We start from the raw sequence: 14063 nt of genomic DNA, 5'->3' as shown, positions 1-14063 counted from the left end.
AGAGAAATTCGAATTCCTGGAAATCTTACCGACTGCTGTTCTTTCCGCGACGCATTCGCACATGGAACAGAAAAATTGGGAAATGACAGTTTACCCGAAATATTCTCCGCCACACACCGTATGGCGTAGTATACTGTATAGCCATGAACGGTCAACCCCCCCCCCCCCATCCTCTCCAGAAGCGATGTGGATGACACTGATACACGTAATTTCATATAAGAAACATGGGGGCCGCAAATTTCGTGAAATACCCGAAGAGTGGATATGAATTTCAACATGTAACGTCACATCCAAAATACAGAGGGATTTTCGAGAGCGTGCATGAAGAGATAATTGTGCGATGTGCAATACTTGCATTCAAACAAACGGTGCAAATTTCTACCACCTTTCGTAAAAGCGATCTGTTGTAAACGTAGAAGTTGCAAAATTATTGTTCTTTCTGTCATCAATGAAAACCTGTTCTTATTTTGTGTTTCTTTCCTTTTGTCCCTTCTTTTTTTATTTACTGACGTTATTTCGTAAATAAGGAAAGCATACGTCATTTACTGGTAACGATGCAGTTCGGAATCTTACACAGAGTTACTTGTGACGTAATACGGCAGGTTTTTACTGTGCTGTACTTTGCAATAAACCAGCGGAGACCGTGAGACGAGTAAATGAATTAATAAATCAAAACTGCATTGTAAGCACGCAACTGTCGCACTCAATGAAGGAAAAAAAAATACTGCTTGCCAGACGAAAGACTCGAACACTGAGCCCCGTACGCAGAAGTTGCGCAGGTAGGCCGGAATCCACACCGAGGTGAACACTTTACTTGGATTGGGATGATCAGACCGACAGCCTCAACCGCTATACGTTCGGCGAGGTACGTCATCTGGTGCCGTCACATGTTCAACATCTGTCATCCCTTTTGTAGTATTTATCGACATTTGCAACCCCATATGTATTATATTAAAATACTTGTCCCAGCTTCATCTACGTCGCTTCGGGTGTTTTTAAACGTGAATGCGAATCACTCTGTTGATGTTGACGTGGATCATCGTGCACGGGCAACTCTTAAAGCGATTTGTGCACGGGTAACTCTTAAAGCGATTTGTGCACGGGTAACTCGTCACCTTGAAGCGATTTAAAGGATGACAGTTCTACATACATTGTGAAGGCAGAAAATACGATACGAAACTAGCGGAAACCACTGTTATCAGAAGAAGAGTAGCACGTTGTGGAGGTGGTGGTGGTTGTACACGATGTGGATGATAGTAGCTCACATGGCGAAGTAGTAGGTCCGCTAGGACATCACAGTTACCACCGTTTACAAAATCACTGCAAAGGACTGAACATGCCGTAGAGGCAGACGCTTGGGGCTTTTAAATTCGCAATTAGTAGCATACATACATCTGCTTCTCACGCAGCAACGCAACTTTTTACAAAAAGAATAGAAAGTTAAAAAGGATGTAAACAAAATATACATCAGTTTCCTTGAGAAATGAGTGACAAAATTTTAAGCATAACTTCAAGTGCTGTAATCAAACAGTACTGACAGAAGAAAATTGTGCCGCCTACGGACAACAAAAATTGTAACGCAGCAAGACCCATACGATTTAGCATTTTTAAGTGGCTTTCGGCAATTACTGTAAAACATAATGACACAACACTTTGCCGCCCAGACTTACAATCAGTTTCTTTCTAATCTTTGACCTATTCGCGTGATGTTTTATCTCTCCGTCTGCAATACACGAAGTGATAAGTGATAAAGTTACAACTGTTAACGTTTGGAGGATCTTACAAGGTGACCTTAAGAACTGCCCCCCCTTTAGCTTTCTTGATACTTAACAGGAAGTGACGAATGGCGCCGGACATCGAATTCCTTAAGCAATACTACGAATTCTCAAAACAAGACGACAAAACCGCCGTTGGAGATTTGATAGTTTCTAAGCGCTGTTAAGTATGAAACATTTATTTTTAACCAAATCGTCCGCAGCTCAGAGAGTAGTGTAATCCGATTGTAATCGAATTCGCTGGTTCGAATCTTGTTTGTAGCATACTTTCTTTGAACTTATTTTTAAATTCTGTGTTTATTAAAAAATAGAAACGATAATTAAAATACTGAATCATTATTATTTAATAAAAATAACTTTAATTGCTGGATGTACGAAAATAAATTATAATTTGATACATGCACGTGAAATGTCATTTTGTTAAAAGCAAAAAAATTATTCTCTTCAATAAAATTGTTCAGTTTCTGAAAAAAAAATTTGATTTTTCTGTTTGATGTTTGGCACTTTTGTACTGAACTTCAATTTATCGTTAATACTCGAATTGTCAAGCGAATAGTAATTAAAAATTTCCTGCTCTAAAAAAAATTACAATTCCATACTTAACATTTCCATTTGTAAATAAAGAGGCAAATAAAAAAATTATAAAAAATGTTACTAGCGAGAGTCGAACAAGCGACGTCATAATTACAATCCGATAACGTTGCGCACTGAGCTACTGACGAATTGTATTAATAAACCTCAAGTGTTTCGTACTTAACAGCACTCTGAAATCATGTAATCTTGCAAAATGATTAGTTCTGTTTGTTTTTCCAATCTCACCGCACTGCATTGCAATATTTATGAAACTAAGGTCTGCGTACTGACGCTCAAATTCCTCTAAGTATGCAGAAAACTGGAGAGGGACAATTGCTAATAGTATTGATTAGTTTTTTTTACTACGGTAAACACTGTATAAACGCTTTACGTGCACAGTATTTAACATCATTCGCCCCTCCCCCCACCCTCTCCCTCTCCACGTGTGTGTGTGTGTGTGTGTGTGTGTGTGTGTGTGTGTGTGTGTGTGTTTAGACATGTTTGGTGCTTAACGCCAAATATACAAGCTGAGGACAAAGTATTCGTATAGTAACAAAAAGATATCGTATTTTTAGATCCATTTTGCCTCGTAGCTTTCTACTCGAGCTGAATTACTTCTGACAATACTTTCCGCAAGTGAAAAATATTTATTAAATTGTGTTTCGGATACCATATTGAATTAATTATTAATTTCTCGATTTATAGGAAGGCTAGTGTACAACCGCTCCAATACGACAATGCATAGTACAACAAAGTCATGCCCAAACAAGGTTTCGGTTCGATCAATACTTTATTAGGAGAGTAAGACACTGCTGGCTGAAGCTAAAGATCTATCACGTGGCTCTTAACCTTTCAACGGACGGAGTATTTGCCGCTGATGAACAACCAAGCTTGAGCACTGGTGAAGTAATGTGTTTTAATACGATAAGACGGCTTCAACACATGCATGATTTCCGCAGGAGCTATTTTTTCTTGTCTCACCTCACAGTCTCCGTCTAGACTACGAGCAGCATTTAAGGAAGTAAACGTGATACATTAATACGGCTCAGTTCTCCCCCCCCCCCCCCCCCTTAAGTGTGTATCCTCTTAGAGCAGTGGTTCACAGCCTTACTGAGACCATCGCCCCAGAGTGCAATCCGATCGATATTAGCTAGTACCCAGCTCCATCGATCCCTCTCCACCCGCCACCATCAGCGTTAGCACTTAACCAAACTTTAGAAAGAAAAAGAATTTTCTTCGAAAAAGATTATTTTTAAAATGATGAAAGATATATGATATTCACAGTTTGTACGTGTCTAATTAAACCACAAACTTGTTCTAACATCTTTTTTTGGGAGAATGATGAAGCAACTGTCAGTGAATCTCGAGTGGTACCTACGACTCCTCCTCAGAAAAGGGAGCTAACTATCCATATTGAGAGTAGAGGCTTGTTGCAGGAAGTGCTTTCTCTGCAGCACTCTTCTCCTTATCGACACGTGCTTCACACACACGCTAGCACCATCAGTTAAAATCAACCAAATTTAAAATGTGCGCACTAAAGATGCTGTTTGTAAATTATTTGATTGCTATACTCCTTACCTCTGATCTGGCAGAGAAGACTTCAGACTGCCAATGCTTTATGTCTGAGCACTGCTACTACTAGAATGAGATTTTCACTCTCCAGCGGAGTGTGCGTTGATATGAAACTTCCTGGCAGATTAAAACTGTGTGTCGGACCGAGACTCGAACTCGGGACCTTTGCCTTTCGCGGGTAAGTGCTCTACCATCTGAGCTACCCAACCACGACTCACGCCCCGTCCTCACAGCTTTACTTCTGCCAGTACGTCGTCTCCTACTTTCCAAACTTCATAGAAGCTCTCCTGCGAACCTTGCAGAACTAGCACTCCTGGAAGAAAGGGTATTGCGGAAACATGGCTTAGCCACAGCCTGGGGGATGTTTCCAGAATGAAATTTTCACTCTGCAGGAAGTTTCATATCAGCGCACACTCCACTGGAGAGTGAAAATCTCATTCTGGAAACATCCCCCAGGCTGTGGCTAAGCCATGTCTCCGCTATATCCTTTCTTCTAGGAGTGCTAGTTCTGCAAGGTTCGCAGAAGAGCTTCTGTGAAGTTTGGAAGGTAGGAGAAGAGGTACTGGCAGAACTAAAGCTGTAAGGCACGGGTCGTGAGTCGTGCTTGGGTAGCTCAGATGGTAGAGCACTTGCCCACGAAAGGTAAAGGTCCTGAGTTCGAGTCTCGGTCCGGCACACAGTTTTAATCTCTCAGGAAGTTTCACTACTACTACTACTACTACTACTACTACTAATAATAATAATAATAATAATAATAATGTGTGAGCTTGTAGTTACTGTTGTGTTGTGCTGTCAGTTGCGAAGGAAATACTCACGCGAGCAATTTCTGATCCATCGTTAGATCTACTTAATACTCGGAAAGGGCGTATTCGTAGGATATTTTTGCGTATGAGACATATGTCTCTCAATTTTAGCGCCATAGATGCGCGATACAAGGTACAAAGAATGTGTATAGGGAGTGGACTATGCGGAGACGACGTCCACAATTCTTTACAGAAGCTGTAACCTCCACCACACAGGTTCACATCTTAATACAAGTACTGTATTTGAAAATAAATGTTTTACAGTATTACGAACCGACCGATACACAATCGAACCGTTTTCTTTTTAATCCCTCAGAAAATTTGACTGTAACGTTCAGGGTTAATTACCCCCGGGTTTGGAACCACTGCCTTAGAGGAATGGTCACAGTGTTTAGCAAAGTTATGGGCGGTGGACAACGGCTGGAGTGATTCTGCCTAGGTGAAAAAGTGATGTTCCCGTCGAACAGCGATCCACGCTGCCTGCTTCAAATAAAGCTTTTCCTGACCTTTGCTACTTGCGAGCAACAGGTGTCGCTGTCTGATAACTACGACTGTAAGACGTAACTTCGCTCTTGGCCTAAATACTGGCAACAGAGATCGCTTATCACCATCACGGTCTCTCGCCAATGAGCACCTAATTCGCTGAAATGGGAGTATTTGTAGATCTTCGGTGATATACAGGGTACATGATTTTAATAGATGGAAATCTTGTTTTACCTGCGACACCCATTTGCCCCTGACGCAACCAGTAATACTAACGTCACTGAATTATTTTGTAATAAACAAACAGGTATTGCTAACATCTCAGCTTGTATTACTAATTATCATTGACTCGTTCATCGAAAAAAAAGTACTATCTGTTGCCCGTCTCTACTTCACCTGAATGCTTCACATCAAATTACTGCTATTATCATTTCTTGGAACTACAGTGAAAGCTACACTGCGAACCAAAAAATTGTTAAGACAAGACCTAAATAGCAAACTGGTTGGCGGGTTCAGTCCGCAGCGTACCCTTTTACTTGTAAGAGTTTTAAAACATGAAATTGACTGAAGCATTTACGAGGACCCAACGGTACCAGTAAATACACAATTCCTCAAACCGATGCGACACATTGAATTCATGTAATCGAAAACTCATTTCTTCCACGCGACTCAGTCCATCCGTAATTTTCAATTAGCACACCCATTTGATTACAGATTATTTTCAGATGTGAACTTTGCACAAATCATGTTGAAAGTCTGAAGTAATCGGCACACAGCGATAAATCTCTTATGCAACGAGTGACTGTTCAAAATATGCGTAGGCCGGACGACATGAGCATTCAGAAAAACTAACACTTATTTTAACACCTGCATCAATTATAATAGATAAACATTAGAAGTAAGAAAACTGAAGGAAGTCAGACATGTTCACCTGAAGTCTAAGTAGTATACAGAAGCTACATTTCGGAGAATACCCACTTCAGACAAAGTTATCATATGACAACATTCGACATTTACGTAAATGATAAGCTTGAGAAAGATAAATCGCAAAAGTTAAAAGTCATTCTAAGACTCAAGCTCACCTGTGAAGCCATCGCTGAAAATGCAAGACAGAGCGACGATGCTCGGTTCTGAGGTATAATGTTGAGTTCTTGCGAAGGGAGAAATTTTCATCACTAATGCGTGGCCAGCACAGGGAGAAATGTGGTAGCCAACAGCCTACAGTTATAATAATATCCACTAATAACGGAATTTGAACGCCGAATCTCTCCGTAGTGTCACACGAACGGAGAGTATATGATAATGCGTATAAAACACAACGTAAAAAATTGAGTGACATTGAGAATGTATGACGGGCCAGGCGATGTTTTTTAGTTTTCTCCGGACTTAACGGATCAAATAAGCTCAGGTCATAAACAAGACTTAAAAAGGGTCATATTCTAGAGAAACCACCAATGGTTCATAAAGTTAATTGACATACAGGAATCTGAACGGGTAGTGGGTGGATTAAACTTTAGCGAAGAGTGACAATGAACACGGACCGTTCGTTAAAAAGCAACTTAAACGACCCGCTTCATTAGAGGCCTTTCGGTAAGAGTTTTTAAGAAAGTAGACCTCCTTCGCCATGTCTGCAGCATGGGATAAATTTGGCAAAACCTTTGATAGCTTAGATGACAAACGAACATTAAAACGTAATGAGTTAAAAAGTTGACACTGGCTCAGAAAGTGGTGTATAGTCAGCAGTTCGTTACAATGACAGCAACGTGGTACGGGATCGTGGGCTTGACAAATGACGATGGTTCAAAAGACAGTGCCCAGTATGAAATTTAGTAAAAATTATCTCCTAGCCGTGAGATGGGCGACACGAAGGCTCCGAAGCCGTTAACAAGAGTTTTAATTTTGCTAAGCATATTTCTGCGGATAGCCTAATGGTAAGAGGACTGCTCAAGGAAAGTTAGAATTTCAGGTTCCAGTATTCTTTGTACCAATTTTTAATTTCCCATTTCAGACGCATATGACACTACCTGCGAACTGTCCGGTAGACCAAGGCGTTTAGCTCGATGGCTTCCTACGTCCTATTCTAGAGGAGTAACCTCAATAACGGCAGCACTTCCCTTCCTTCCAAACCCTAATCGTTTGTAACAGCTCAAACGAAGCATTATCCAACCCAAGCAACCACCACCACCACCATTCAAGTACAGTAAGGTGACAGAAGTCTTGGGATACCTCCTAATAATCGCGTCGGACCTCGTTGTCCGGCGTAGTGCACCAACTCGATGAGGCATGGACTCAACAAGTCGTTAGAAGTCTCCTGCAGATGTACTGAGCCATGCTGGCTCTATAGCCGTCCATAACTGCGAAAGTTTTACTGGCACAGAATTCTGTGCAGGAACTGACCTCTATATTACGTCCCATAAATGTTTGATGACACTCATGTGGGGCGACCTCGGTGACCAAATCATTCGCTTGAACTGTCCGGAATGTTCTTCAAACCAATCGCAAACAACTGCAGCCCCACAACGTGTGAACGGTCTACTGTCGCCCATAAAAATTCCATCGTTGTTTAGGAACATTAAGTCCACGAATAGCTGCAAATGGTCTCCAAGTAGCCGAACATAACCAACTCCAGTCAGTGACAGATTCAGTTGAATCAGAGGACTTAGTCCATTCCATGTGAACAGAGCTCACACCGTTATGGAGCCACCACCAGCTTGCACAGTGCCTTGTTGGCAACTTGGGTCCATGGCTTCGTGGGGTCTGCGTCACATTCTAACCCCACAATCAGTTCTTACCAACTGACATCGGGACTATCTGACTAAACCACTGTTATCATGTCGTCTAGGATCCAACCGATATGATCAAGAGCCCAGGAGAGGTGCTGCAGGCGATGTCGTGCTGTTAGCAAAGACACTCGCGTCGATCGTGTGCTGCCTTAATCCATTAACGCCAAATTTCGCCGCACTATCCAGACGGATACATTCGTCGTACGTCCCACATTAACTTCTGCGCTTATTTCACGCAGTGTTGCTTGCCTGTTAACACCGACAACTCTCAACTTCACGCAAACGCCGCTGCTCTCGGTCGTTAAGTGAAGGTCGTCGGTCACTGCGTTGTGAGTGGCGAGAGACAATGCCTAAAAACTGGTATTCTCGGCACACGCATGACACTACGGATCATGGAATACTGAATTCTCTAACGAGTTCCGAAATGCAGTGTGGTATGCATCTACCCATCTACCGTCAACTAGCGTTCTACAATCAAAGGTTGTTAATGTCCATCGTGCGGCCATAATCCTGTCTGAAACCTTTTCAGATTAATCACCTGAGTACAAATGACAGCCCCGCCAAAGAGCTGCCCTTTTGTACCTCGTGGACCCTATACCACCGCCATTTTTATGTGTGCTTATAGCTATCCCATGACTTATCACCACAGTGTATGTCTATACGCACTGTTTGAATTTGGCGCTAAACCTGCCAAGAATTCTAAATTATCTTTTTTCTGATTGTTAACCGGACACGGCGATTTTTGTTTTATGGGCATTAGACCGTGGTCCTAGGCATATTTCTCTGCCGAGCATATTCAAGACTGGAGACATCAGAGGCTATAACCACTTAGAAAGTTCACAGCATCATCACCCAGTTGCCTAAGACAGCTGAGTCGTGCCTGCTTGTCTCCTGTAGCTTTTATTGAGAAAGAGTGAGTGCTGAATAAAGCAAACGGCGCCAAGTCCCACAACTACTCTAATTTCAATCCTCCTTTTCTGTTTAAATTGTTTTTGTGCTTCTGAATTTCTACGGCCTCTAAACATCCTAGCATAGTTATGATTGGATCCTGTCGTAACAACAGTATGGGAGAAACGATTTTTGTGGTTCCCAGTCCCGGCGTTACTGTTTATTTATCCGTGTTGCCCAGCTGACAATTCCTCTTTTTTTTCCTTAAGACGGGTGTTATGATCCTTTTCGTAGTTCGAACGTCCACCTGACCGCATATGGAAGGAATATCATATACGTCTGCTGTGGTAACAGGCGGGCGTATGTCCTTTGCTGTGTTGAAAGATTCACGCACCTTTCTTGTTACTTTAAACACCGTTATTACTGTCTGAGTACTCCACTGATGCGATCTGTAACTTTTCCTATAGTTGGTTCATTTCATTATAACAGGTCTTTTATGCCGTAGTGCTTTATTTACCTGTTTATCAGTGTGGCTTTTCTTCTGTCGGCAGTTTTCAAATGCTTGGAGCTCAAGTTACAGTGGTTGACAGATTCTTTTAGCCCGGTCCACCAACGTTCCGATCAATCCCCTTTTCTGCTTCGGACTGTGATTGGACTTTGTACCATAAAGTTCCGACGGGTTTTGTAAGTTTCTGTACATACAAAAATTAAATCTGACATTGTTTCTGTTTTTGATTTTACATTAGAATTAATATCACTCAGAAAACTAATAAAGCGTCTCAATTCAGCTACGTTTGCACTACGCAACATTACTGCTACAGGTGTTTTAAAAATGAAGGAACTTTATTTTGCTCACTTCCATTCACTAATGGGTTACGTAACTTTTTTTGTGTTGTAATGATTATATTTGGTACTAGCTTTAGGACAATTTGCAGAGACCTCTTAACAAAACTTTTGTCCTGATAAATACTTAGGACCAAATAACTTTGGGAAGACTGCAACCGTTTCTCATTAGTACAGGAAAAAAAGGCATATACAAAGGTTAAAAGCTGGACTCAACATCTGACATGTTGTCGAATACGACTGGATTACAGAACTTACATAGGGCAACTCCCCGTAATCCAGTGAACACTCATATTCATTCACTGGAACTCTTAAATATTTTAATTTATTTTATAATTAGCTTTGTACTACAATAGTCATTCGTAGTGTCACGTCACATCACTGTATTGCACTTTAATAAAATAGACGTGCTGGACTTCTTTCTACAAGCTAAAGATCTATAGAATACAAGTAATGTAATGCGATGCTCCTGTTCTTAATATGCTGACGTGCACAAGACATTCAAACTTTAGCTACTGAATGAAATTCCATATATTAGGCCACTGGTGAAACTTCCTGGCAGATTAAAGATGTGTGTCGGACCGGGACTCGTAACACGGAACTTCGCGTTCGACAAGATTCTGGGTTTGAATCTCGGTCCGGTACTGCCAAGAAATTTTAAAACAGCGCACAATATGCTACTGAGTGAACGATTATTCAGGTGAATGATAATCAACCTTTTTGCAGAAACAAGTACGTTGAAGGGTACTCACTTGCCGGTTAACTCGTCCTTCGCACGTGGCCGTTCTCCTGCAAACAAACACATCAATTACGCACGGGATAAACCCAACACGCATGTAAAGCAATATGAAGGCTCATTTGCACATGTAATTGTAAATTCAACCAAAAATGTAAAAAAAGAGCTGTCGTGAGCTCGCATTTCATTTTCAACAAAAAACTGCCAAATTTAAAAGGATGCAAAATTTCCAAATTGGCGTTCTTCTACAGAAGCTCGAAATTTAGCACGGGCTTCAGTGCGAGACGCCTATAACAGTTTCCACAACGAAAGTTTGTCTCGAAACCTGGCACAAAATCCAAAGACATTCTGGTCGTATGTGAAGTATGCTAGCGCCAAGACACAATCAATGCCTTCTCTGCGCGATAGCAATGGAGATACTATCGACGACTGTGCCTCCAAAACAGAGTTACTAAACACAGCCTTCCGAAATGCCTTCACGAAAGAAGACGAAGTAAATATTGTCACGTAGAGGACGGTGTAAGTAGATAAATGACGAACACTAACTTCACTTAAAGGTTTATTCGGCACTTGCACATACAAGAGTGCGGAACGAACTGCCTCCAGCCAGAAAACATACGGTATATATACAACTACAGAACACTCCAGTGCAATGATTCTTGCCATTTGTGGATACTTCTAAAACGTACACGAACCGAATATAGGAATTAAAAGTTTACAGTTCAGGTGAGTTTTGAACTCACGACCTTCTATGCAATAGCGTAGTATCATAACCATTACACTCGGCGACTGTGCTACTCAGCTTCTGCTGCGACAATATTCAAGAATTCCAATGAAGAACAGCTGCCAACAGGTGTAACGTAGACGTAGATATCCTCGGATTAGTGAAGCAATTCAAATCATTTAATAAAATCAAGTCTGCTGGTCCACACTGTATACCAAGTAGGTTCCTTTCAGAGTATGCTGATTCAATAGCTCCATACTTAACTATCATATACAACCGTTCGCTCGACGTAAGATCCGTACCCAAAGACTGGAAAGTTGGACAGGTCATACCAATATCCAAGAAAGGTAGTAGGATGGGTTGGGTTGTTTGGGGAAGGAGACCAGACAGCGAGGTCATCGGTCTCATCGGATTAGGGAAGGATGGGGAAGGAAGTCGGTCGTGCCCTTTCAGAGGAACCATCCCGGCATTTGCCTGGAGTGATTGAGGGAAATCACGGAAAACCTAAATCAGGATGGCCGGACGCGGGATTGAACCGTCGTCCTCCCGAATGTGAGTCCAGCGTCTAACCACTGCGCCACCTCGCTCGAAAGGTAGTAGGAGTCAACGTCGATATGCAACAGGATTTTAGAACATATATTGAGTTCTAACATTATGAATTACCTCGAAGAAAACGGTCTATTGACACACAGTCAACACGGATTTAGAAAACATCGTTCTTGTAAGACACAACTACCTCTTTACTCGCACCAAGTGTTGAGTGCTATTGACAAGGAAGTTCAAATTGATTCCGTATTTCTGGCTTTGCGGATGGCTTTTGACACTGTACCTCACAACCCGCTTGAAGCGAAATTGCGTGCCTATGGAATATCGTCTCAGGTATGTGACTGGATTTGTTATTTCCTGTCAGAGAGGTCACAGTTCGTAGTAATTGACAGAAAGTTATCGAGTAAAACAAAAATGTTTTCTGGCGTTCCCCGAGGTAGTGTTATAGACCCTATATAAACGATTTGGGAGACAATCTGAGCAGCCGTCTTAGGTTGTTTGCTGATGTCGCTATCGTTTATCAACCAGTAAAGTCATCAGAAGATCAAAACAAACTGCAAAACTATTTAGAAAATATGTATGTACGGTGAGAAATTTGGCAATTGAACCTAAATAACGAAAAGTGTGAGGTCATCCACACGAGTGCTAAAAGGAATTAAAAAAAAAATGTTTCAAATTGCTCTGAGCACTATGCGACTTAACTTCTGAGGTCATCAGTCGCCTAGAACTTAGAACTAATTAAATCTAACTAACCTAAGGACATCACACACATCCATGCCCGAGCCAGGATTCGAACCTGCGACCGTAGCAGTCGCGCGGTTCCGGACTGAGCGCCTAGAGCCGCTAGACCACCGCGGCCGGCAAAAGGAATCCGTTATACCTCGATTATACGATAAATTAGTCAATTATAAATGCCGTAAATTCAACTAAATACCTAGGAATTACAATTACGAATAACTTAAATTGGAAGGAACACACAGAAAAAGTTGTTGGGAAGGATAAACAAAGAATGCGTTTTATTGGCAGGACACTTACGAAATGTAACAGATTTACTAAGGATTCTACCTACACTACGCTTGTCCGTCCTCTTTTGGAATACTGCTTCGCGGTGTAGGATCCTTAGCAGATAGGACTGACGGAGTACATTGAAAAAGTTCAAGGAATGGCAGCATTTTGTATTATCGCGTAACAGGGGAGACAGTGTCACTTAAATGACACAGTGATTTGGGAGGACATCATTAAAAGAAAGGCGTTTTTCAATGCGCAGAAATCTTCTCACGAAATTCCAATCACCAGCCGGCCGGAGTGGCCGAGCGGTTCTAGGCGCTACAGTCTGGAACCGCGCGACCGCTACGGTCGCAGGCTAGAATCCTGCCTCGGGCATGGATGTGTGTTCTGTCCTTACGTTAGTTAGGTTTATGTAGTTCTAAGTTCTAGGGGACTGATGACCTCAGCAGTTAAGTCCCATAGTGCTCAGAGCCATTTGAACCATTTTCCAATCACCAACTTTCTCCTCCGAAAGCGAAAATATTTTTTTGATGGCGACCTACATACGGAGAAACGTTCACCATGATGAAATAAGGGAAATCAGAGTTGGTAAGGAAACATATAGGTATTAGTTATTACCGCGCGCTATAGGGTACTGGATTAGTAGAGAATTGTGAAGGTGGTTTAATGAATCCTCTGCCAGGCACTTAAAAGTGATATGCAGGGCACTCGTGTAGATGTAGAAGTAGGTGTATGACTATTTGCTCTACTTGAAATTATGCAATCCACAGCAAAATTAGAGTGATTGTGTAAATTAATACTGCACAACGCAGCACGCCGAGAGCTTAATTCAGATTACAATTATTACAGCTGCGGCATTTCTCCAGTGCAGCAAGATTAAACACCGCTGAGGGCGACGAATATATTATCAAACAACGTTTGAGGCAGTGGATCAACCCAATGACACGATATTTACGCTTCCCTCGTAGTAAGTGTGATGTCAATAACAAAACATCGAAGGAAAAAAATCCAAGTGTACATTCTTCGGTTTCGAGCCATCGTACTATTTAATTTCGTTCTTTCTACTCAATAATGTTTCGGTTCTTTCTACTCAATAATGTTTCGGAAGTCCAGCAGGCCGTTGTTTAGTGCAACGCACGTTTTCGACGACTCACCTGCAGATGTCTGCGACGTACCCAGGTGAAATGGGGTGATAACAAGCTACGATGAACTACTCTACTAAATGCAGTTCTTCACAATGAACATAAAACTTATTTCAGGCTTACATACGAATGAAAACAACATACTGCAATGCAAACGCCTTTAATATTGTGCCAGAGGCAGTTCATA

General features: G+C 41.7%; 1 protein-coding gene across 3 annotated transcripts in view; it reads right to left on the bottom strand.

The window, feature by feature from the left end:
- The window catches only part of LOC126202966 (putative fatty acyl-CoA reductase CG5065), a 534251-nt gene that overhangs the window by 249417 nt on the left and 270771 nt on the right, over window positions 1–14063 (bottom strand). For 2 of the 3 annotated variants that reach the window (XM_049937106.1, XM_049937103.1), the window contains exon 2: window positions 10473–10509. The exons of the other annotated variant lie outside the window; for it this stretch is intronic. The gene's annotated coding sequence lies outside the window, so the exon portion shown is untranslated. The remainder of the gene's footprint in view (window positions 1–10472; window positions 10510–14063) is intronic. 3 annotated transcript variants of the gene reach the window in all.

The sequence above is a fragment of the Schistocerca nitens genome, chromosome 9, assembly GCF_023898315.1.
Source record: "Schistocerca nitens isolate TAMUIC-IGC-003100 chromosome 9, iqSchNite1.1, whole genome shotgun sequence".
NCBI classification, from domain to species: domain Eukaryota; kingdom Metazoa; phylum Arthropoda; class Insecta; order Orthoptera; family Acrididae; genus Schistocerca; species Schistocerca nitens.
The sequence above is the reverse complement of the archived record's forward strand: the minus strand, read 5'-3'. Positions and strand labels throughout refer to the sequence as shown.